General features: G+C 35.9%; 1 long non-coding RNA gene across 1 annotated transcript; it reads left to right on the top strand.

Annotated features, from left to right (window-relative positions):
- Window positions 1–854: 854 nt before the first annotated feature.
- On the top strand, window positions 855–24,024 carry LOC144377911 (uncharacterized). Its single transcript, XR_013439193.1, has 3 exons — window positions 855–1,441; window positions 10,781–10,816; window positions 23,409–24,024. It is a non-coding gene; the product is annotated as an uncharacterized LOC144377911 (long non-coding RNA).
- Window positions 24,025–27,237: the final 3,213 nt, after the last annotated feature.

The raw sequence follows: 27,237 nt of genomic DNA, 5'->3' as shown, positions 1-27,237 counted from the left end.
GGAGTCTGTGAAAATGAAAATGAAAGTGAGGTGTGTTGTCCAGTAGAATATCAGTTGAAATTGCAGCAGCAGCAATAGCAAAGAACCATGTTCAATAGGGAACTGGTATCCACCATCAAGATAAGGTAACAAGGAAGAGCAACATCATTTGGATACAACTGAAACAGGAAAATTGACTAGGATCTTTCTTCATCAGCTCTTCCACACACACACACACACACACACACACACACACACACACACACACTCTCACACACCCTCCTCATCATTCCCCGCAGGTTGTGCTTCCCCTCTGAGAGGAAAAGCTGACATGTGTGTTCCAGATTCCACACATTCACATCCAGACTGGGCGGATGAGCAGAGGACGCATCCACACTGTGCACCCAGATGGGGGCTTTGACACCAGTGGGAGCTGTCTGTGCAAATCTCCCAGCCAGCTCTGAGGTGCCTGGGAGCCTCTCCCTGGAGCGCTTCTCAAATACCAGTTTCACAGAAAGAGAAGCAGCTTAGGGAATTTCAACAAAATGCTGCTATAAATAACAGCATCAGGATCGGGGAGGCCTATATAGTACTGGAATCTACATTTTCCCCTCTTTGCAGCCTCTTTTTTTTGGGAGGGGGTATACTTGTCATGTAAAATGTCACAGAGCACGCAATTGAACTAAAATTTTTTGAGGAAGAGCTCCTACCTTAAAGGGAAAGGCAGTTGATTTCCCTTTTTCTCTTTGAGTGTGCTCATAGTAGCACTTAAAATGACCAACGTGACCACACTGTAGTTGTAGACAAAGACAGTTCAGATGGCCACCTGTCTTCCTCAGTTTGGGCTGCTGTCATAGAATGCTTTAACAGTAAACATCTATTTCTCACAGTTCTGGAAAGTGGGAAATCACTCTTATAGGAAAATATGAGAATATATATTACTCTTGTGAGAATACATCAGGTTGAGATACTAACAGATCCCCTATCTGTTGAGAAACTCTCTCCTGGGCTTCAGGGAGAGAGGAAGCAAGTTCTCTGTTCTCTTTTCTTGTAAGAGCACTAATCTCAATTTACAGGCTTCACCCTCATGACCTCACCAAGACCCCAACTCCTGGTACCATCCCCATGGGGTTTAGGTTTCTGTATATAAACTTGGGTGAGGGTGGGGTGCATAGATGAGTGGTTCAGAGCAACAGCTGAGCAAACTCGGCTTGTAGAAGAAACAGAGGACTTTTAAAGTTAAGTGGCAAAGTTTTCAATTTTCTGAGCTGTTTCTCAGTGATTCTGATTGCCTATTAATTATTTCACATTTACTCAATAATGAGCACTTTTGTTCCATGAGCCAGAGTGCCATTCGGGGAAGGTACTGCTCTATGATGTGAAGTCAAGACCTGGAGTGCAATGGGCAGCCTGGTGAGGATGCTCACGGATTCTAGCCCTACTGGAAGAGCTTCCTGACAAGGTATTCTGTTTCCATTTATTCCTGTTAGTTTTCTGTTACTGTAAAAAGTACCAGAGACAATCAACTTATAAAGGGAAGAGGTTTAATTTAGCTCATGATTTTGGAGGTTTTAGCTCATGATAGATCAGCCCTATTTCTTGTGTCTTTTGGTTGAGGCCTCATAATCATGGTGGCAGTTCTTGTCAACATATGTCACTTTGTGACCAAGATGCAAAAAGGAGAGTAAGAAAAAGGGTCAGGGAGTCCCAGGATACCCTTCAAGGCTCACATCCAAAGACTGAAAGCCTTCCCACCAGCTCCCACCTCTTAAAGGTACTGTTTTAGTCAGCTTTATTTTTTGCTGTGTAACTAAAAGATCTAATCAAAACAATTGTAGCGGAGGAAAAGTTTATTTGGGGGCTCAGGGTTTCTGAGGTGTCAATGACAGCAGGCTCCATTCCTTGGGGCTCAAGATGAGTCAGAACATCATGGTGGAAGAATGTGGTAAAGGGAAGCAGCTCACATGATAATCAGGAAACAGAGAGAGACTCTACTTGCCAGATACAAAAGATATACCCCAAAGTCAAGCTCCCAGTGCCCCACCTCCTCCAGCCACACCCTATCAGCTTTCAGTTACCACTCAGTTAATCCTATTAGGGGATTAATTCACTGATTGGGTTAAGGCTCTGATCACACAGTCATTTCTTTCTCCTCTAACAATTCTTACATTGTCTCACACATAAGCTTTTTGAGGACACATAATATCTAAACCATAACAGGTACTATATAGCCTTCCAATAGTGCCACTGTTGGAAACAAGCCTTTAGCACATTGGCCTTTGGGGACATTCTAGATTCAAATTATAGCACTCACATTTCTACTGAAATTTCTGTGATTATTTTCTGCTTAAAATCTTCTTCATCTTGATCTCCTCCTTTTGTTTGGGGCAGTGCATTTTACCTTCATCAGGGTGTTTCAGCAGGGAGCACCCTAAAGTTTGTAGCAGCTTCTTACTGGATATGTTGGCAACTACATCCATGATCCTAAATTCTCAAGTGCAGTCAGTCTTCTGAATCCACAGATTCCACCTTTGTTGATTCCACTAAAAACAGATAAAAAATATTTGGGAAAAGCATGTCTGTATGAACATGCAACGGATTATTTTTCCTTATGACTATTCCCCAAACAAAATATCAGTACAACTGTTTCCATAGTATTTATATTGTATTAGGTATTAGAAGTAATCTAGAGATGATTAAAAAAAATATGAGAGGATTGAATAGGTTATGTGCAAATACTACACCATTTAATATAAGGGACTTGAGTGTCTGTGATTTCAGGGCCCACAGGGGTTCCTGAAACCAATATCCCTCAGATTATCAAGGAACAACTGTGTAGCACTTTACACCCAGGAGAAGGAGTCCATGCTCAGCCTCAGAACTTATTATTTTTGCTTCCAATTGTAATGATCAGTCTTTCTTTAGTGCATTTCCCATTTTATGACTTAAGCATTTAGTTCTATTTTTTAATGGTAAAAAAATAAAAAAAAAATTTACTAAGACAGGTTAAAGAACTAGGGAAAATGCAGTGTAAAGTTATGTCTTTTGTAGGAAAAAAATAAAGCACCATTCAAATAGTGAGAACTACTTGTTTATTTTTTTAAGATGCAAAGGAATTCTGCCATCCTAACTAAATCATTGATATAAGAAGGAAGCATTATTCACAGGGGTGATTAGAAATGTGGACTCTAGACTCTGACTGCCTTATTTGAACCACAGGTTCTCTTACTGTCTATTGAACATTGGGCCACTTACTTTACATCACTCAGACTTGGTGTCTCCATGGGAATGCTTGGTAACCAAGGGGGTTGCTAATCATGGTTTTGCAGCATATTATTGACAGGAAGTACCCAAGACTGCAGCACAATGCTTCACATGTAGAAAGTATGAGGGGATACTAGGAGTGATTATTGAGAATTTTATGTTGTGTTATAACCCCTTCAAAGTCAGATCTTGCAGTCATATTTCTGGAAGTTTGCCAACTGTGATTTTGAGAAGGGGTTTAATTTTTTTCTTTGAATATAAAAGTACATTAAATGTTCACAATTCTAAAGTTCACAATGAGCATTATAATTGTATTATTTCCCATCTAAAATACAAGCACACTGAGAAGTCTTACATCATTTTAGGACAGGCTCTGACACAAGTATTCCTGAGGCCATAATGCTTGCTTTAAGGCTGTGAAGCATATGACTGCATCTAAATCGGGAAGATTCTATAAGGACAGGGCATAAAGGGAAATAATGTACATTTTTCATTCCCTGTTCATTCTTCAATGCTACTAATGTCATTGTGAATTTTGTTTTATATAAAGCAAAGAAAAATAGATCATTATTTTGGTATAATGTTCCATACAGTTTTGAATTCTATATTATGAGATATCTTTCTTTTTAATTTATTTTTCTAAGCAAACAATAGATACTTAATGCATGATCATTATTATTTTCCTAACACTTATGTGAAGGTGACCTTAAAACAAAACCACTTTTCACATCTCCTATATGTGATTTTTATTTCTGGTTTAATCTCTAACATGCACATACGCACGCACGCGCGCGTGCACACACACACACACACACACACACACACACACACACACACACAATGTAATGTATTGGAACTCTCCCAGAAAGGGAGAAATGTAATCTTGGCACATGGGAATGATCAAAATCTCTAATCTTGAAAATAATTCTAAGTTGATATTACTAACTTTGTTCTATATCTATAATATTAACTTCAGCATGAATCATATGTGGCTAGGATATAATGTTTAATATTGATTTTGATTTCATTTCTGTTTGTTTTTTTTCTTCTTGCCCTCCAGGCTGTGCCTTAGTTTCTGGCCTTGATCTTAAAAGTAAGATAGATGTTAGGCATTATTATCTAGCAGAAGTGAAAAATCAATTTTATCTTCTGGCATTTCATTCTCATTCCCCACCATGGCCAGGTAGAAACACTGGAACAAATGTAAACTAATGTTTCCTTATTAAAAGGTATAAAGCTGGTCTGAGTATCTATAAGCCTTTGTATTCACTGATGTTTATTTTCAGATTATAAATATGTAATGAGGATGAGAACTTAGTAATTTGTTTCTTCATTGGGGTAACATTTCCATAAAATGATCTCTATAAATAAGGTCAAGGTGACACGTTTTAAAAACTTTTTATTGGAAAATAATTTTGGTTACCCCCCCATTCTTTTATTAATTAAATAGAATCCAAGTCCATCATCAGAGGACTAATGACTGTACCAGTGCCCAGGCATAGGAAATAATTTGAGAAAAATTTATTCAACTATCCCAATCACCTTCTTCCAAAAGTGTTGGTTTCCACTCACCCAAATTAAATCTAGACTTTGGATACTCCAGTAACATACAGAGGTCTGTTAAATAGGAAACCGTATTATAAAATTGCTGCCATTGGTTTTGAAACATACATGCCATGGTACTTCTCCCAAATTTCTTCTTCTTTCTTTTCTTTATTTGTAACAATTTGCATATTTAATATGGTTCAGACACTGTGTTAAACATTGTGAAAAATAAGATTAATAAGACACAACTTTTCTCATTTTGCTCAGAGTTTTGTGGATGTGATAAATTTAAAATCAATAAGAAGTCTTAAATAGCCATTTTAAATGTTGTTTTTTTAATACTGTAAGTTTCGTAGTTTGCTTAATGAAGCAAAGAGTGGCTTTAATAGGAGGTAATATTTCCTTCCCTCTTTAGCTTGGTTTCCTTTCCTTCTTTCCTTTCTTTCTTCCTAGAGTCTAGACTAAAGCATAAGTAATTCTTAGAAGACCGAGTAGTAAGTACAAGGGGATGGTGATTCTGGGCAGATAGACTTGTTGGTAGTGTTTACTTCAAATGGTTTGGAAAGACTCCAGGGTAACATAAGTGTGAGAGAAGAGAAATAATGAGATCAGAAATTATACTGTCAGAATTGAGACTTTAACGTTTGTGTAATTTAAGGAAGAGATAGTGGGACTTGAACTAAAGCAACACAGTGGTGATAGAGAAGAAGAGATAAGTTCCAGAAAAGAGGAGAAATGGTGTGACTGTGAGTTGAGAATAGGCAAAATGTTGAAAGAAATGCTGGACTTCTGGGGTGGTAGACCTTGCTTGTGGGTAAGATGGGGATAGAATGGAAAAGAAGCACCTTAGGAACATGACACATGAATGGGAATGAGAAGTAAGATATTGGATTCTTCCTGGATGGGTTGATATTGGCATTTCTGTAATATACCAGTTAAGGTAATCCATGAGAAACCCAAGATAGGAAGGTAAATAGGAAAAAAAATATTTGGAACCTGTTAGCATTGGGCAAGAGTTATGTCATCTTATATGGGATCAAAAACTCAGAGATAGATGAAAAAGGAGTGAACATGGCATAACAGCATTCAATAAGTGTACAAAGAGAAGTCAGCTAAGAGAAAGAGAAGTAAAGACTAGGGTGTAAGTGTAAATGTAGAAGCCAAGATCTGATAGGAACATGTGAGAAAACAAGGTGTGGAGAGAATATTGGAATAATTCAGGGTGCTTAAAAGTATTCCATGTGGAAGGCAGTTTAAAGAAGATGAGGAATAAAAAGAGTAGAAGTTGAGAAGTCAGCATGTTGGTGACATTATTGAATAGTTGAATGGAATAGTGGTGGACATGGGACAGGAATGAGTTTGTGAGAAGGCTGTTGGACTATGAGGCAAGAAAAAATTTGGTTTATTTGGTCTTTTATTTATTTATTATTTATTTTGCTTGATTTTTCTTTGTTTTTGTTTTTGCTTTTGCTTTTGAATAATTTTGAATTATTCTGTTCATAGTGAAGGGAGAGCTTCCTGTGGAGAGAGAAAGGTTGCAGCTGCAGGAAAGAGAAAATCAATGGGGGAGGACATTCCCCACAAAAGTCTAGAGATGCTGTAAATCTAGACCCAAAGTGATGGGTCTGGGAGCTAGAAGAGGCGAAACCTCATTCTTATCCTTGGTTGTCCAATGGGTAGAAGTATAAAAGAGAGCTTTCCAAGAAGTCTTTGCAGGGATCTGATGGGAGTTGTTGACTAATGAATCTGTTGTCTTTATGTCTTAGGGAAGATGTTTAGATGCTTAGCATCACAACAGGAAGTGTAGGTTGGATGAGCATGACAGAAGTTGAATAACTTCAGTAGAATGGGAAAGAGGCACTAAAGAGTCAGCAGAAGCTAGAACTCATCTACTCTACTAAAGAATTTGTAATTCAGATTGTACAATATTGTACATTCTATCTATTATACATCCATAATTCACCTGTCAGGACTCAGCAGGAATAAAGACAATCTAAAATGTATATGTTGAAAAAATAGCAGTGAAATCCAGTGCTTTATGCTATTAAGGGTTTAAGTGGGGTTATGGACCACAGAATCATGAAGGGATGGAAGACAACAAATTTAGAAAAAGGCAAATGGATTGAATTAAAAGGAAGAGGTCAATAAGAGGGCCATGAAGTCTGAATTAAAGGGTGGGTCTGACTACGCAATTGAGAGTTAACAGAGACTGACTACTTTAGCCTCATACATGCTCTGTCCACCAACCTTGCCAAGTTGTGCAACTTTTAACCAAAGTATAGGACTGTGGGTGAGACTGTACACAAGAAAATGGGATTTACTGTCTTCTAAGAAAAAAGACAAGATTAATGATAAAAAGTCTTCCTATTATTACTCTACAGGAATAGTGTGTAGGAATGAGGTCAACTAGAGGGACCTGCTGAAAATGAGCATGATACTATTTATTGTCTCTTTGGATGAAAATCCAATTTCATCTTCTATCAAAGATCAAGCTACTGCTATTTTATGGTAAACACAGAAACTGCCTTACAGAAAATTGCTATTTTAACAGGTGCAATCTTACATTCAACAGTGATTTAAAAATTGGTTTCATGACTAGTATTGCGTTCCTATCACCTATATAAATAATCTCTTTAGATATATTTTTACTGATAAACATCATAGGGTATGCTTACATTATGCTTAATCACCAAGTATTCATTGAAAATATCTCTGTCTAGAAGAACTTTAACCACTTAATATATTCTGTTTATTTTTTTTGCTGATCAAGACATCACATAGAAAAATAATTTGAATTATTTTATATAGAGAAGGAAGAAGAACCACAACAGCACTTTAGGAAATGTTAATATTATGACTATTATGATATAAAGAAAAGCTCTTCATTCATGCAAAAAGTGAAAAAAAGCATCTTCTAGGTAGAAGGCTTTGTTCTAAGTAATGTGTAACTCCTATTTTAGCACTAAATAATAACTTCTGTAATCAATCCTTAAATAATAGCTCTAATAGCAGGATAAATTTGTTCATTCACCATAAGATCACAATTGCTAAAGAGTGTGTGCTGAAGAGCCAGGGCTTTGCCTAGCCCACTGCTCCTCCCCCACATGTTCAGGTAGAAAACAAATAGAGCCTGGCACATGATGAAAATCCAAGCAATATTTGTTGGAGGCAGGAGTGAATGGGTTGAGTGTCAATCTCACACAAGGAAGATTTTGGTATTCTCAATATTTATTTACTAATGAAGGAACACAGAACATTGCACATACATAAGAATAAGTATGTAAAGCAAGCCAATTCACTGGGGTCCTTAGATATCAGAGGTTCATGTATGGAGAAAAAGAAAACTCCTTTTTTTCATTTTCTCTAACTTCTCAATGAAAATTTACATTTTCTGCCATTATGAATGCAGGAAACAAGCCATCATAGTGTTAGTACTGTGCCTTTGTAATCAATAAAAATCATAAAGCAAAAACTACATTACAGTTGTTGCCAATATTTCAAAATATATAGTGCTCATTACTAATTTGAAATTATGGTAGTTATTAGAGTCACTCCTAAGTATCGTTTCCATAATGGTTACAATAATGAACTGGTATGACTATAAAATATTTAGCTCTTTTGATAACTGAGTTATTATAATAATTGGTTTTCTTTCTAATTCTCTGCCTTTTATTTTATGCTTTAAAAAAATTTGCTCCATCAAATGGCATTGACATAGATTGTATGCAACAGTAGCCCAAAACAATTCCTCCTGTCCTTGTGGATGCATTTCTTTGCAATTTACCTTGTCACTTCTACAAACCAGGAACAATATTTAATCCCCCTGGGTCTGGTCTGTCCTTGAGTCATGCTTTGATAAATAGAATCCTACAGATGTGATGGTATGTCTGAGCCTCAGCCTGTGAAAACCCATATCTTTAGCTCTCCTACTCTTGCTGCCCAAGTCCTGTCATGTTCAGAAGTCAGGGCTTGTCTTCTTGAGGATGCAAAACCATGCAGAGTAACATGACCTGAAGAAGACTAGAACTAACACCAGGAATCTGAGCAAGGCTCTCTCAACCATCACATGCCATCCAGCATCTTGATGACACCACAACATGGTGAACCCCAGGTGAGACCAGCAGAAGGTCTGCCAGCTGAGCAAAGCCCAGATTGCCAACCCACACTGTCTTGAACAAATAAAGACCTGATGTTTTGTGCCACTACATTTGTATGCTTTATTATACATCATTGCACAATTAAAAACTCTTGACTCTTATCTCACAACTCACTGTGCCCATGGTCCTGAAAATGAAGAAATGTGCCCTCAGCAGATGCTCTTTTCCTGGCCCTCTGGCTTTATGCTTATTTCATCAGAGTCTGAAGAGGTAGTCAGTTGGGTAGCTCCATTTAAAATTATTATTAATTATTTTCTAGAACTATAAGCTCTTAGTAGGGTAGTGAGATAAAAATCACCTTTTAAGTAACATCTCCATTTCTGGTCAGGGACATTGAGGAATAGAAAGGTTTAGTAATAATACAAGACAAAGCAAGATAATATTAGAAAAAGAAAAAGAAGGAATATTTTCAAGACATCTGAGAGATCAAATTAGATAAAAATTGAGAATAATCACTGAATTAAGGGAGTTAATTAGTCAAAGGTCTCAGGCAATCTTAAGGGGAGTTTTAGTAGAATGTTGGAGTAGAATATATGATATAGGTCATTGAAGAACAAAAGAGATGTAAGACCAGGGAGATACCAAGTGTAAACAACTGTTTGTGGAAGTTTGACTACAAATGACAATTGTAAATAATATTTACTACACATTTGTGAGAGCATAGAGTACACTGGGTACTTCATGTGCATGGTCTCATTGATTCCCTAAAATTTCCCTGGCAATGTAGTAACTCCATGTTTATTCTTTTACAGTTGAGAAAACTGAGGCTCAAAGTTACGGATATACTAAATGGTGCAGTTAGAATTTGAATCCATTGCTTCCAGAGTCCAGCTTTTAGAGCACAACCCGAAGAATAATAAAGAGGAATATAGAAAAATCCTATCAAAGACTGAGCATTGTCCCATCAGGAGTAAGATAAGGAGCTACACCAGAAAGAGGATGTTCCACCTACCACCTGCCAATCCAGAATACCTAAAATGTGGGAGAAAGGTCAGACTGTGTTGGAAAAACTGCAGGAGAGGCATTGTGGACTTATAGTCAGTTTAAATTGAAGTGGAGTTTGGAGACATAAAGTTGTCTGATTTGGGGTGAATATTTCAATGTCTTGATGAAATGATCTGAAAGAAAAATTAGATATTAGAGAATGCATCAGAGTAAGAACGCTCAGTGCATCATAGGTGATGGAATGGACTTAGAGTCTGGGTAGTGACTGTGAGCTAGAGTGCAGATTCTAGGAATATTGATTAGTTACACAGAATTTAGATGTAACCTAGATAAGATGGAAACCTGATGGTTGTATGGAGAGGCTGAGCATTTATTTTCCTCTTGCTCTGAAAGAGAGCCTAGCAGCTTACCATGTGTGGCACTCACAGTGTTGGAGGGAAGCAGCAAGTGGGCAAGTTCAGGTCACCTAGAGGGTAAAACTTTAGAGCCAGCAACTAAAGGACCTAAGTGTTGTGGGTCAGGGTCTCCCTGGAGATGGTGATCCATGTCTTGTCAGTGTTCCCAGCAACCTGGGTGGCCAACAGCTGTGAAAAAAAAAAAAAAAGAAAATAAAAAGGTGCTACCACAAATTTCCTTCCACTTCTCTATTTGTGTACATTTATAATTAATTTTCTTATGATATATTCCCAGAAAGTAAAATTTGATATTAATGGAAATGGATAATGTTAAGAGTTTCGGGTATGTATTTCAAATTTCTAATTATGAGATTTCTGCTACTTTCTAGGTGCTCTTTCCCCATTCTCCTCACTACATGAAGTTTTAAAAAGTTTAAGATCACTGCCAATGTAATAAGCCATCCTATTTTTTCTTTTCTTTTTTATTTTTCACAGTGCTGAGAAATGAACCCAGGACCTCGTGCATGTGAGGCAAGTACTCTTAACAACTCAGCTATTTCCCCAGCCCTATTTTTCATTTTTTACTAGTAAGTCTGAACAAGAGTTTTTTTTTATTGATTTTGTGTATTAATTATTTATGTGTTTTGCCAATCTTCCAATTGAGATTTTTGCTAATTTTTTCCCAAGTCTTCTTTATATGAATCTTAGCGCTCTGCCTCCTATAGAAGGTATAATTTATCGCTTGCCTATGTTTTTCATTTTTATCCTTTGGAATCATCAATATTTTGCATTTGAATGTGAAGAAATATTACCTATTCTCCCAAATTCATCCTCAGGCTCTGTTTACTCTATGGGGGTACCCCTAGCGGGTACAGACTGGTCTTGCTTTAGAATTCAATCACCAATATGTAATTGTCAGTGCATCTATGTGCTATTTATAACATTATAACATTGGAAATGGAAAGGAGTCCCATTTTTCAGCAACCTGTTTTAGGTACAACTTTGGGTATTCGAAGTTATGGGTAGAATCTGGTTTGAGATCCTGGTTCTTTGCTGTGAATAACGGGTGTTCGGCAAAACACAAGCAGTCATTGGCCTCTTTAGGAGCCTTCTCAGTGGAGGGAGGACAAAGCCATTTCAAGAGGGTTGGGAAAAGAACGGGATGCAGGAAAGCTTGAGTCCCTCACCCATTCAGGGAGAGGCTTCAGTGATAGTGGGACCGGAAGAAAACACATCTCTCGAGCATCTTTTTTTGTGATCAGGAGCTAAGAAGCAGTTGGTAGGTGGATAAGGATGTATAAATAAAGACAAGTCTAGATTTGGCACATTCCAGACTCTCAGACCTGCACTGTCTTATGCTAGTCCTGCCCCACCCCTAAGTTATTTTGAAAAAAATATGGGATTAGTAAAATCTCCTGACTAAAATATATGTGTCATTCTATACTTAATTATTGCTTAACTTAACAATTTTGAACATATGCTTTACTGTAGTTCAGATATTTAATGCCAAGCATTTTTATGTTCTTCTATAATCTGTTCTTTTTAAGTCCCAAATGATAATTTTAAAATGATATTAGTGATCCACTTAAAAGGTTTTTTTATGTGTTTGATTAAAAAAAAAAGTTTTTTTTTTTCCTGAAAGCACCACCTTGAAAATTGGAATGTATGACATGATATTCATTATAAATGGTGCTAAGAGTGCTAGGTTAAGTTGGGTCTCTCTCTTTAGGAACACACAATATAAAAGGAAGAATGTACCAACCACCAGCATGAAAACACAACAAGTTCTATTTCCTCATCTACCTGAAAATAACTGGGTGTACAGTAAATATTTGCTGAAGGATAGCAGCTGGATTTTATCAAGTGGTACAATTAGGTCCCTTCACCTCCCATGATTTCAGTTCCCTGACTTGGTCTTATACTGTCAGGTCACTTAGCTCTGCTGTTGGCTCAGGGTTTGTAAATCTTTTCCAGATGATCATCTCGCTACACTAAAAGCCACTTCAGCAACCTTCTGTGTCCTCAACTGGATTTTAAAGACAGCATTGAACATTTTCCCTTGAAGTTCACATTTTGACAGGAGTATTAGATGAATGAGAAAATAAATGCAGACCTTCTGAGAGCAGAGCTTGCCTGCCATGTACATATTCCTGAGTTCAATCTCTAACAATGCAAAATAATTCCTAGGCGGAGGAATATTCAAAGTTCAGAGGAATAATGTAAAAAAATGAGCTTAATGTAATGTGCTGACATTGAGCTGTGTGCTCTTAGGATATGTGCTATGCTTGTGTGTTTTGCCTATTGAACAATCAGGGAACTTCAGGATTCTTTATATAGACATTCACAGAGCTCTACACGGGTGTCATCTGCAGAAGAAGAAAAATTCCTTTTCACCCATCTCTAGGTTCATGTCTGAGGTTCCCATAACAAAGATAGATAAGCGAGAGGGAAGTACACAAGTTTACTTAATGTATGTTTCACATTATTGGGGGGCACTTCAGAAATGAAGAAGCAAAGAAACATGGAATTTTGTATATTTTTATACCTTGGATTAATGAAAAGTACGCAACTGCTGGGGAGTATGATTAGACAAAAAGGGGTAGGGTCTAAGGATAAGACGCCGAAGGGAACTCACTGAGGTCTGTTGGTTTAGATTAATTTTCCCAGCGTTAATTCTTTTCCTTAGAAATATGAAGTGTTCTTCTATAATGGGGATCTCGTGACTTACTTCAGAGGAGCAAAGTGAAGACAAGCTAGAATTGACAGCTATAGTTTGAGATACAACATTTCCTAGAGTCTCATGTGTTAAATGCTTGGTTCCCAGTCCTTGGCACTATGGGGAGGTGGTACAATTTTAAGAGGCAGGCCTTAGTAGGAGGTTTCAGGTTACTGAGGGTGCTTATTCAAAGGGAAGTATGGGACACTGATTTCCCCCAGCCTCTGCTTTCTTTTTTGTGTCCTGGACACAAGTTGTAAGGTTTTGCCCACCACAGTCACCACCATGATGTGCAGCCTTGCCACAGGCCCATAAGCACAGGAACCAATTTGCTGTGAATTGAAGCTTCCAAAACTGAGAGCCAAAATATGTCTTTTCTTTTATAAGTTGATTTTCTCATTGTATTACAGGAACAGAAAGTTACCTGGTACAGAGACCTTCCTGCTTTGGTGGTTTCTCAAATATCAAGGTGTCATAAAACTCATTGCACTCAACACAGAGACTCTCAGCTTTGCCTATATCAAAGGTCCTCTGCACATTTATTTTATTTCTACTTTAACACTTCACCCTCAATTCTTAACTCCCGGGCTTTTAAAAACATTTTCCTGGCTTTATGCTTGCTCCTTATTGCTAAAGAAGATTTTGCCTTAGTAGCTTTAATCCTTGGCATGCTATTGAGTCTAAAATATGTTGGGCTCTGTACTTCTCTCTTTGCTTCTGAGCATTCCAGGTCCTCTCTGTAAAGATTATCCTTGACTCCCAAGCTCCAGTTTGGCTTTAGTCTGTTGGCTAGATCTCCTAATGTACCTTTTTTTTTTTGGATATTTAAAAATAATTCATATTTTTTTTGTAATCCATAAAAAAGGAAGAAAGTTCTACAGTCACTTGATTATCTCTTAACAGTATCAATAGACAGTCAAATAGAGTTTCTTGAATAGGTACTAGTGAAAGGCATATTTCTAAACTGTATATGATGCTCAGGAAGAGCAATAACTGTATATGTGTGTGCATGCACGTGTGTATGCTGTGTAAATAGAAGTGGTAGGACATGACTGAACATAAAGGAGATGGGCTGCCAACTATCTATGAATCAGTCTTCTGATCAGTCTGAGAGCCTGGGAGAGGCAGACAGGTTCAGCGACCTGACTTGTTCATTGACTGAGCTGAGAGATTGATTCCTTGCAAAAAGCTGTGCAGGTTGAACTTTCTTTAACTACCAACAGCAAGTTCTCCTGCCTCATTTTCACCAGAACAGAAGGAGGAATTTAAGTCATTGATAAGTTCACTCAAATACTTTGCATTCCTTTGGTGTGAAAGATATTGCAGAAACTCGATGTTGATAGGGCAATGGGTAAAAATAAAGATGTGCTTTAGCAACACTGTGTTGCAGTAGAATTGAAAGGATATAATGGAAGTGGAAATTATTTTTCATTTTCAAAAAAGAAAGATTACTTTCAGTGAGAGAGTCAATAGCATTCATGAATGAAGTTCTATACATGAAGTTAGAAGTTTCAATATCCAAAATAAAATATATGCTTCCCAAGAACATCAATATCAATCCTATTCTTTCCTAATAAATGTTCATTCCCAAAGTGCATCACACAAAGTGAGACAATAATGCGCAGTCACATGCACATTATATATTTATTTGTTTTGTGGGATAAAACTCCCGCTACTAAGGCTTGATGAATTAACAACGAGAGAATCTGAGTTCCACAGTTCTCTGATAAATCCAGCACACATCTTGTATTCATGAAAAATAAATGGTGCTTTTCTCCATGTGCTGTTCTTCAACTCTTAAAGGAATTGTGAATTTTGAAAGAACCCCTGTGTCAGAGTGACATACTATAGTTTAGCAGACTAAAACATATGTTAATGTCTTCACACTAAACTATTTGCCTTTTAAAGAAAAAAAAGAAATAATTGCTAATGTAATTTTCACCATAGTAAATTTATGAGAAGTGAATGTTCCAAAGAACTGAGACAAATCCTTTTAAAGCAGGAATTAACCAATTAAAACCAGAACTTAACCAATTACAATCTTATGTGCCAGACAGGTACCAGAAATGTTTATAATTATTATATTATTTAGAACTTACCACTAGCTCACTGGGTACATATTATCATGTGGATGTAAAAAAAATAAGGAAGTTTAGCTCATAAAGGTTAAGTAATCCCCCACTATGCAACTATTCAACTCTAAGTCTTTTCAAGAAATGCTGATTATTTTAATGGTATCATCCAACAATGCATTTTACACTTAGATTTTGTCAAAAGAGATAGTAAGCATAATGTAACTTGTTTTGGGATGACTCAACCCACCATTTCAAGAAGTTACTGGGTTGTTTCTAATATGCTGATGACTTAAGAAGAAAGGGTTATGTTATGTGTAGCTACTGTTACACAAAACCGCCCCAGCTTATTTTATTTGGGGATTCTAACAGTTGATTTTAATGGGTCCTCTTTTCTTTTGCTCTCAAAACCTTGGCCACTAGCAATAAAAGTTATCCTGCATGAAAATTCTACTTCTAATCTTCTGTATACTGGGAAACTAGATAAGTACATGCACTGCATTTCAAACCATCACTGGGGTGCTTAGATACTGAGTGAAAGCCAAAGGGTAGATTCCTCCTTTGCTACAAGTGCATGGAAGCTCTGCATTGCTTTGCATAGATCTGGTTCCTTTACTTCCTAGATAAATTTTACCAAATGTGACTTCTGGAAGAGAGTTTTATAGTTCAGCTCAATTCTCATCTGTTGCATTTGGCTTCCTCCCTCCCTCCCTCCCTCCTTCCCTATCTCTCTCTCCCTCTCTCTCTCTTTCTTCCCCCTCTAACCTGTCTGGTTTCCCCTTTGTATGCTGCATATGCACTTCAGTAAGTATCCTAGGGTGCTCTGTCTGTGATCCAAGTATGGTGGGCTCGTTGTTTTATCATTATATTTGCCATATAAACCAGATCTCAATGAACATAAATTCTATTGAATTTTTAGCGCCTATGTTTTCATATCTGTGCTTCTGTGAAAATGTGCTAGAAATCAAAGGCACTATGTGAATCTCCTACAATAAAATTATGATGGCTGCTCTCTTTTGAATTTCTACATTAGCTAGCAGTTTACAGGCACCATCTCATTTAATCCTCATAATAAGAGGGAATGCTGTTATTTTCACTTTAGAGGGGAGGGAGTAGATTCAAAGAAATTAAGTTTTCAGATTTTTTATTAGGTTGTGGGGAATAGAATTGAAATTCTTATGTAGTGTTCATGAGCTCTAAAACCTATAATTTTTTTATTGTTCCAAACCATACAGTCATTTAGTATGTAGCTATGAATACATATATTGAAATATTATGTAGATTGTATATATATAATTATATATATTTTTTTTACAGTTACAGTCTATGGATGTCTTTGTGTGTCTGTGTTTGTGTATATCTATACACACAGAGAGATATTGTGAAGGTTTGTATCTAGACCAACACAATTAATACTGTAATAGAGTCACATGAATTTTTGGTTTCTAAGTGCACATAGAAGTTATATTTGCACAATTCTGAAGTGTATTGAGTGTATAATGACATTATCTCTAAAAATCAATGTCTGTACCTTAACAACACTTCCTTGCTCAAAAGTGAGAATGATCTGATCCTTTGGTGAGATAGAGTATTTTTGTTGGTGGAAGGCTTTTCTTCAATACTGCTGACTGCTGACTGATCATCGTGGTGGTTCCTGAAGGTAGATTGACTTAAAATAAGACAATAATGAAGTTTGCCACACCAACGGGCTCTTTTTTTAATGAAATACTCCTCTTAACATGTAATGGTGTTTGATAGAATTTTACTATTCCTTCAATTTTAGAATCAGTTCTCTCAACCTCAGCCATTGCTTCATCAAGTAAGTTCACACAATATCCCAAATACTTTGTAGTCATTTGAACAGTGTTCACTGCATCTTCACCAGGAGTAGATTCCACCTAAAGAAAACACTTTCCTTGCTTATCTATAAGAAGTAACTCTTCATGCATTGCTTTTATTAGAGTAATTCAGTGGCATCTTTCACATCTAATTTTATTTATCTGGCTCTTTACATCATAAGTACATTTAGTTCTTTCACTGAAGTCTTGAACCCTTCAAAGTCATCCATGGGAGCTAGAATCTACTTGTTTCAAGCTGTTAATGTTGATATGTTGAACTTCTTCCATGAATCACAAATGGTTTTAGTGGCATCTAGAATGGTGAATCCCTTCAAGAAATTTTTCAATTTACTTTGGAATCATTATCTATCATTTAGTAATCATTATCTATAACATGATAACCTTAAAAGTGTACGTGTTAAATAACAAGACTTACAAATCAAAATTTCTCCTTTATCCATGGGCTGTACAATGAATGTTTTGCTATGAAGCATGAAAACAACATGAGTCTAACTGTAAATCTCCATCAGAGTTCTTTAGTGATCAGGTACATTGCCAGTGAATCGTCATGTTTTGGAAGGAATATTTGTTTTGTGAGCAATGGGTCTTAACCACTTAAAAATTTTAGGAAACTTCTACTATGAACAGATGTTCTGTGACTCAGGCACAGAAAAAGTAGATTTAGTGTAACCATTAAGTGCTTTAGGATGTTTGAAGTTATAAGTGAAAATGAGTTTCAACCTATAGTCACCAATTTCATGAGGTCCTACCAAGAGATTTGAAGCTTTGAAGCAGGTATTGACTTCTCTTCTCTAACTATGGCATAGTCTTCCAGTATATGACTGTTTCTTTGACCTTGAAAACCTGTTGAATTGTGCCATTATCTTCATCAATGATCTTAGCTGGCTCTTCTGGGTATCTTATTGAAGCTTCCATGCCAGGATCTGATACTTCATCCCATACCCTCAAGTTATGGAGATGACTTCTTTTCCTGAAGTCTCATAAACCAACCTCTTCAAGGTTTAGGTTTTTCTCTTGAAGCTCCCTCACCTCTCTCAGGCTTCCCAGAATTAAAGAGAGTTAGAGCCTTTGTGTTAGTCATTTTTTTCTTTTTTTGCACTGTGACCAAAATATCCAATGAGGACAACTTAGAGGGGGAGAAGTTTATTTTGGCTCATAGTTTCAGAGGTTTAGTCTGTAGTTGGCTGACTCCATAGTTCTGGGCCTGAGGGAGGCAGAACTTCATGTTAGAAGGGAATGGCAGAGAAAAGATGCTTAGGTAATAGCAGTCAGGAAGCAAAGAGAGCAATTGAAGTTCCAGGGACAAGATGTAATCCCCAAAGACGTACCCTCAGTGACCTCCCTTTTCTATTCATAACCTACCAGCCTCCAGTTATGACCCAGCATGGTAGTTATTTTAACTGTTTATCCATCAAACGGGTTAATCCACTCACCTGGGGTACAAATCTCCTAATCTAATCATTTCACCTATGAACATTCCTGCATTGCCTCCCACAGGAATTTTCAGGGAATACCTCACATCCAAATCACAACAGCTTTACTCTGGATTAGGCTTGGGTTTAAGGGAATGTAGTGGCTAGTTTGATCTTTTATCCAAATGACTAAAACTTTCTGGATATCAGGAATAAGGCTAGTTTGCTTTCTCGTTATTTGTATGTCCATTGGATGACACTTCCAATTTCCTTCAAGAACTTCTCTTTTGCAATCACAGTTTGGTCAACTGGTGCTAAAGCCCTGGTTTTCAGCCTCTCTTTGCTCCCAACATGTGCTCTTCACTAATTTAAACCCCTTGATTTAAAGCGAGAGTTACATGATTATATCCCCTCCCTTGGACATTCAGAGACAACTGGGAGGTGATTTGATTTGTCTACCTTCAATATTGATGTGTTTCAGTGGACAGAAAAGCTGAGGGGAAGGAAATGACCGGGGCGATACTTGGACAGTAGAGCAGTCAGGACACACATTAATTGATTAAGTTTGTCTTCTGGTGTAGTAATATTTCATGGAATCCCCAAACAGTTACAATGTGGAGGTAAAAAAAATCACTGATCACAAATCACCTTAACAGACAGGATAATATTTAAAATATTTGAAACATTATGAAAATTACCAAAATGCTGTACAAACACATGAATTCAGCACATTCTGTTAGAAAAATGGAGAGGATAGATATTCTCAATGCAGGGTTGCCATGAACTTTCTATTTGTTAAAAGAATGTAGTGTCTCTGAAGCAAAACAAGAGGTGAAAAGCATATGTACATGAATTTGTGTATTTATACCCAGATTAAAATGATAGATAGATGATGGATAGATAAATAGGTAAGTTAACAATTAAAGCCCTACATATAATCTTGAGGAAAGATCTGGAGATATAATTTCTTTATGGTTTTCTTTTGGACATGTGTCATGAAAGGGTAATGAATCCCTCTGAAACATAACTACTCTGAAAAGAGCAAGTCAGTCTGGCTCAAAATGCTGTCCTGTACTTGATCCATGAAGAGTAATTGACTGATGAGTTGAGAGAAAAATGAGGAAAAGAATGACATTTCATATTGGACTTTGACTTTAGAAATGGAATTCTCTTTTTTTTTAAGATAGCTTTTCTCTTCTCCTTATTCCCACAATGAGCTTACCACCCTCACTGCTTTTCATTTTCCTCTCATTAGAGAGAGGAGAAAGGTTAGTGTTTTTTAGATATTAGGGGTGGCAGGAGAGTAGTGAGTGTGACCATAGAGGGATAGTAGAAAGGATTCTATGGGATGATACAGTGGGTGACATGTCTTGATCATGTAGTGGCTGCATGAATCTGTACATGCCAAAACATTGAATATAGGTACACACACACAAAAATGAGGACATGCATAACTGATAAAATTAGGACATACTTTGGTCTATCCCAGGGCTAATTCTTTTTTTTTAATATTTCATTACTGTACTGATAAATTTTCTTTTACCATAACAAAATGTCTGAGGCCAGCTAATTTTGTGAAGAAAAAAAAATATTTATTTAGTTTGTAGTTTTGGAGGGTGAAAGTACAAGATTGGACAGCCCCATTGGTTTGACCTTTGGCAAAGGTCTGTGACGGATGGTGTCACAACACTGGGAACAAATGTAGGAGGGAGAGATTACAGTCAAAACAGAAAGTCAGAACACCATTCAACAGTAGGTCTTACTCTTTGAAAGACTGGCTGTTGTGAGAACTGAGTTAGTTCCTTTCCAGGTTAGGGCACTCAATGATCTATTAATTCCCTCTTAGGTTCCACTTCTTAAAGATCCCATTACCTCTTAACATGGCCACACAGAACCAACTCTCTAACACATGAGTCCTTGGGGACATACTATATATGTAGAGACTGGATTAAGGGTACATAAGACTTCCATGCTCATTTTTGGCAATTTTTGATGAACATATTTTTATTTTAAAATAAAAATTTATAAAAGGGTACCTGTTCCCTTTTTTTTAACCAATATGTTGATTTTCACTCACCATGAATTCTCAGGTAATGCTGACACATGTGTACACATCAATCAAAATCTTCTGCATTTATCACCTTGAGTCTATGACATGTGAGAATTGGCAGGACCAAACCTATTGTATTCTTTCCTGCTTCTAAAACTGATGATGCTAATTAAAATATTTAAGCATACTTAATTTGAAAAAAATCAATTCTGATTTCTAAACCTCAGGTACACAGGGAAAATATAAACAGACAAATCCTGTTGTGGAAGAAATTATGGGAAACAATAATGTCTGAGGCAAGATAATTTTGTGAAGAAAAAAAATATTTATTTAGTTTGCAGTTTTGGAGGGTGAAAGTACAGAACTTGTGCAGGTGAGACTGGTTCTTAAGTATTCCACCTTGAAATCTAGTGCTATTTTTATAAAGGGATATGTTGTGATAATGGACCTCTAATAACCCTGCACCACACAGCTCTCTTCATCACAGCTTCTCAATTGGCCACATTCTAGTAAAGTGTATTTAATTTGAATTAGCAGTAAATCAACAGTATATTGTTTGGTTCCAAAGAAAGAAGCTTTGCACTTCTGGACCTGGGTGAAAATCCCTGCTATGCTATTCATCTAAGGGGACTCTAATTTCTTCATCCGCTAAAATGCTTTAGAAGCATCTATCTCTTAGGGCTATTCTGAATAGTGCAAGAGCTAACATTCTCAAAAATATTGATGAGAATAAATGTCATTAGCAGATATGAATAAAAATTAAGGTTCCTTTTTATGGCACTTGTCATCCTCATCTATAATATAATATAGCCAGAAATTCAGAAACATATAAGAAAAGTTCCTCAAGTTCCTGGTCATTAAAAATGAAACAAAACAAAACAAAAACAAAAACAAAACTTCATAGACCACAGACATTATCATTATTCACAGAGATCCTAAAAAGTTTTACTTCTATTCTACTTGTATATCCATACATTCAACAAATACCAATTGAATATCCACTATCTGCTTGGGGATGGGAAATACGATGATAAGACAGTGTCATTCTAGATTTCTGGTGCTTCTATTTCACAACTAATTACTGAGTGCCATTATATGCTGATCACATACTCTGGCGTGGGGATTGATCTTTGAACAAGTCTTGGTACATGGTCACCTGTCAGGTGTAACCTAGCAGTTGCTGTAGTGTAAGATAAGTGAGAAGGCTCCTAAGTGCAAAGTATGGGAGCTCCCTAGTAAGTTTCAAAGGCACACAAGGGAGGACCAGCTAATTAGACATGAAGAGAGGGAGATGATTCCAAATGTTTATGAAAAGAGTGACATTGAGATTGTGATCTTAAAGATGGAGGAAGGAGGAAGGCAGGAAAGGGAAGGAGACAGACATAAAGTTAGGAGAGGATGAAGTGAGTCATGGAACATCCAGCAAGGGAAGGTCATGTTCAAAATCAGTGAGTAACAGCATATTCAAGTACACTAGAAGGGAAAGAACTTGTGTGAAATGGAAGCGCAGAATGGGTAAAGTGTTGGAAATAAATCTAGATATAGAAACTGGGCCTGCATCATGAAGGGCCCTGTAAGCAACAAGAAGAATTTTAACTTTGATACTGAAGATGAAAGGAAAGCACTGAGTAGCATTAAAAAGCTGGGAGATAAAATCAGATTTGTGCTTTTTTTCTCTTATTGCATTCCCAAATCCACACAATACCGTTACACGTGTTTCAATCTTTAAGCATGGGAGAATAGAAACTTAAAACTCAGAAAAACATCTTAGGAAGTTGAAACCAAAAATATAAATGAGGGACATACCATTTAAAAAGCTGAGGCACCTGTACCTTTTCATTTCTTTTTTTTTTGTATTAAACATATCTAGGATTATTTAATAATCCTACAATGTATGATCATGAGGGCTGGAACTAATAAATTGTTTTTTGAATGACTGAGCACATGGAGGAAACCATCATTTAAGCCTTGTTGGCCTTTATGGCAAAATTGTATTATAACAGAGAATAATGTTAATAGATATAAATTATCTGTAGAGTTTTAAAGTTATATTTATAGTATTCCAATTTTAAAAGAATGGCACATAATTTTAGAAAATCTGAAAATGTGTATACATGTCCATATATACATATTTACATGTATATATATATATTTATATATGTATGTGTGTGTGTATACATATATACACACACATGTCTTCTTGTACACAAGTAGGTATATTTTAACTTAACAAGAAATTTGGATGCTCTGAATTTTATATCCAATAATTCTATAGAGCTAGAAGTTTTTAAAATTATAATTATTTTATGATAATATTTTAGAAAAGTATATTCTCCTGATTTGTCCTTTCCATTAAGCTTTGGAACTTATGAACTAGGTCTATTATCAATTCTAAAAAAATTATGTTGTCTGTTAAAATACTTTTTATAATTTTCATTTAAAATCCAACTTCAATTATGTCTTATGCTTAAATGTCTTAGACCACCTATGATGATGATTTGGGGCATTAATACTCATGCATTGAAATCAGCTATCTCTAAGATGTGTTATTGCTGTTCAGGGTATTACAGTAAAATGAAACAGGAAGAGAGCAATTCCTGTGTTTCCCTTAAATGTGAAAGAAATAAGTGTAATCAGTTGAAGTGTCCCCCATTGGGAATTCATCCACAACCACAAACCCCTGCAGGGAAATTAGTCTACATCAGCCTCATTTAGACACACTGAAATCTAGCTCTTAAAAGAGAATGTGGAAACAACAATTAAAACATCAATGCGTCTTATTGCAAAAAATATCAAAATTAAACATCTGTCTTATTCTTTGTCAAAATAACGAGTCATTCAACTTAATCATTTATATTAATTAAAAATATATATGTATATATGTGTATGTATATATATATATATTTTTTTCTCTATGAGTAAATGTTTCTGCGTCTTGTTTGTGATTCTGGTGAGATTGCTTGTATTTGTTTATATTGAATTCTAAGATGCAGGTTTGTTTCTTAATTTTACAGCAACGTGGACAAATGAAGCACACCCCTTTGTCCTTTCCAGTGAAACAAGCACCACAATCACTGACACCCAGCAAATGACTCCCCTTTTAAAAGATCAGTGCTGGACAGCTTGTGAAGGGTATTGTTTTCTGACTTCCTAGTCCCTGCAAGGTTGGTCACGCTGCTCCTGTGCATCTGGAATGTTGCTTACAAGTGCTACGTGCATACATCGTTAATATGTTATGAGCATGCACCATTATCAGAATCATTATCACTTCTCCCTTTTATGCTGCTATGCACTTTTTAATGAACTTTAACTTCTAAAACACCATTAAATGCAAAATAACATGAGAATATAATTTTATGTTTGTACTGAGGAAACTGAGACAATGAGTTTACCAGATATACTCTCACTCACAGTTGGGAGAAAGATCAAATTCATGAATTCTGTGAACAAAACAAAATAAACTTAGACAAACATGACAATGGTTGAAGTGAAAAGCAATTTTATGTGGTAAAACTACATCAGTGAAAGCCACTTTAATAGCATTTCATGCTGTTCTTCATGATACTTTGCTTTTCATTTTTCCTCAAACAATATAACCATGTTTTTAGAGTTAATTTCTTTGAAAATAAAATTTCCATTCTATAATGCTCTCATTTTTCACAAAATAGTAACTGAAAAACCATTCAGTATTTTTTGGTATTGTATTGATAAACTAAAGATATCTTTAAATTCTATTAATCTGGTGGAAATATAGTTCATTTGAAGAAATTTGACCCTTTATAAATAAAATAGTCCAGTGAAAACTAAGGAAAATCCTTCATTTTCTAAAATATGGCATCACACAGTTACATTTTCCAGAACTTATCACCAATAAGGATATCTTTAATGGTCTGGATTGTAGGTATGCCCTTGAATGCCTTCATCCATTTGACTAACCCATGGTTAACTAGGATTATGAAAACTATTCCATGATGGTTAAATATTGGTTTTATTTTGTATTTTTGTATGAGAACAAACAAACCTATAGGATACTTGCTTTTATATCACTTAAATAGCTGAATTTCTCCAATAGGGGTTTTTCAGTTTTTAGAGATAGATGCAAATAGCTAATTTTTTATGCCTTCAAAAAACATTCTAATGTTTTTTGAAGGCATAAAAAATTCCAAAGAAGAGCCAAGAATTAGGAAACTTCAACTCTAGTTCCAAGTGCTTTTTAAAACATATGTAATATACCTCTATAGCAAAGGTGACTTGAATATTGTGTTAGTATTGAAGACTTGATTTTTCAGAATTGTTAGGAAGCCAACTTTCTGTAAAATGAAATGATTTTGAACATAAACAGCACTTAATAAAAAACTTATTATCATCATTATGATTGCTATAATTTACCATATGCTAATTAATTATAACCCAGAGAGGGTGAAAAACACATACTTTATCTCAAATGCTAGAGGAGGACACTCATACTGAGTCTGATAGAAATTATTCAACAACTAGTCTTACTTCTACTAGGACAGAATCAGTATCATTATCCTTGAGAACAATTATGAAATTCTTAAAAGTTTTTTTTAACCCCCTCAACATAGCTGGTTAAGAAATTAGTTTCTTAATATGGAATCCTAGTGACAAGATTGTGGACTCAATAATTAAGTTTTTCACTCTTAAGCCCATATTTAAAACCTTTCTTTGCCTAGTGGTAGCTCAGTGGTAGAGTACTTGCCATGCACATGTCGGGCCTCAGGTTTCATCCCCAGCACACACACAAAAATAAAAAATAAAAAAGTGTCGGAGAGTGAAAAGAAAAAAAAAATTTAAAAAGGAAAAATCTTTTTTCTCCCTTTTTATACTCCAAATAGAACCCTTCATAAACTAAAATGTGTGTACCAGGTTCCCAAGATCAGAATAACATGAGGGCTTTAAATCGTAGAACTATAAACAGTTCAAAACATAATATTTTCCACACTTGTTGAGCAGTCTTTTATCCTTATTACCACTAGGAGTATCTCGGGGGCTGCCTTTTTCTTCAGGCTCAGCCTCCTTTGTGGTCTTCAGCTCTCTTTCTTCTCTGACCTCCGCTCCTCTTTCTTATCTCTGATCTTCCTCCCCAAGGCCTGTTAAAGTAATTTTCAAAGCCACATAACTCTCTCTTGTTTGACCATCTGATTCCAGATCATCCCCTGGGGACTCCCGTCAGCGCCCATGAAAGCAGTCTGTTAAGGACTTTCTCTAAACATAGACCTCTCCAAGAGAGAAACTTTGAAACCAGTGGTTAAATTTTTTTTTTAAAAAAAAAAAAAACTATTTATTTGTTTTAATTTGTTATACACAACAGAAGAATGCATTTTGATTCAAAGTACATAAATGGAGCAAAATTTTTCATTTATCTGGTTGTATACAAAGTGGAGTCACACCATTCGTGTCTTCATATAAAATAATGCTTCCCCCAAGCCAATGGAGAAGAGTCCTTTCCAATGAGCATGACTCTTATTTTTATTGACATTTTGCAGATGAGGAAACTGAAGCGCCTCACTGTTTAAGCAGCAGTCTGCAGGGTTGTTGGCTAATGACCAGGAGAGTCAGGCTTGCCTCTATTAATTTTTGGTTTGCCCTCAGATCATGCCTTAATTTCTGGTTCCCACTTAGACTTGATTCTTTTTCTTTTGCCTATGTCTTTACCCATAGCTGACTCTGTATTTATTCCAGAAATTCTCTTGCTTGCTTTTTCTTTCTTTGTATCTGAGTTCAATTTCATGGACTATTTTCAACTTCCCTGTTAAAAGAAATTCCATATCTACCAAATATGTGACATGTGTCAATACTGATTTGATTAGTTAATCCATACAGAAATGCTTTATATACTGTAAAACTCTCACAAAATAGCATTATTGATGTTCAAATATGCTACATATACCTTATTTAATCAATAAAAGCCCACATGAATCAGTTTCGAGTCTTCAAACTGAATGAAAGTTTATAATAAATACCTTCAGTTATAACTTTTGTGCTTTAAACTATCAACACTAATACTAATTTATTATCACAGACATCTAATGTAATTATATTATTAATTTTAAATAACATTAGGAACTATGCCTAAATGGAGCCTGGAGAATGATCAGAAGGAATGCCCCATAATTTATGAATTGACAGCTTATGCAATGGCTATTTTCATTATGTGTATGAGTTGGACTTTCTAAGGAAGTCAAAAAACTTAGAAGTAGATCTGTCCATCACCTTTCTCTGAGCTACATCAGAGATTAAGATTTCATGATCCTTGAGTTCCAAACAAAGATCCTGCTAAATTAAAACAAAGCTAAACTAAATATTCTTGGGACTAGGGGCAGGGTGGGTTGAAGCCCAGCATCAATAAATAAATGAATAAAATGAAAGAAATCTTCAGTTCAGAGACATTTATACTTTGGATGAACCCAGTGAAAGAAACAGAAAAATATTTGGTAGCAATTGATTTCTGAGAAGATGATTGAATTCTTTATTTACTTTGTTTGTAAGATGATACAGTTAAGATCTAGAACCTCACTACTATAATGAACTTTTGATTTAGTAATCAATGTCAAGGGTAATGGTCAATGAACATACATATACCTCTATGCATATCTATATATCTATATATCTTTACTTATCTATATATGTGCCAAGACTATGTGACTCCTCCTAGACCTAATAGAATCACTGAAAAGGGCAGAGAAATCTAGCACATAATCTAATTGCTGAAATAGTATAACCCAAATGTCTTGTTACAGAAAAATGAAAAACTCTGATTCTTCTATAAATTCTTAAAATACAACATGATAGCCTGAAAGGTAGGATTATATTAAAATTACA

Source organism: Ictidomys tridecemlineatus, chromosome 5 (assembly GCF_052094955.1).
Source record: "Ictidomys tridecemlineatus isolate mIctTri1 chromosome 5, mIctTri1.hap1, whole genome shotgun sequence".
Classification (NCBI taxonomy): Eukaryota; Metazoa; Chordata; class Mammalia; order Rodentia; family Sciuridae; genus Ictidomys; species Ictidomys tridecemlineatus.
Note: the sequence above shows the minus strand (reverse complement) of the source record. Positions and strands in the feature narration are given on the sequence as shown.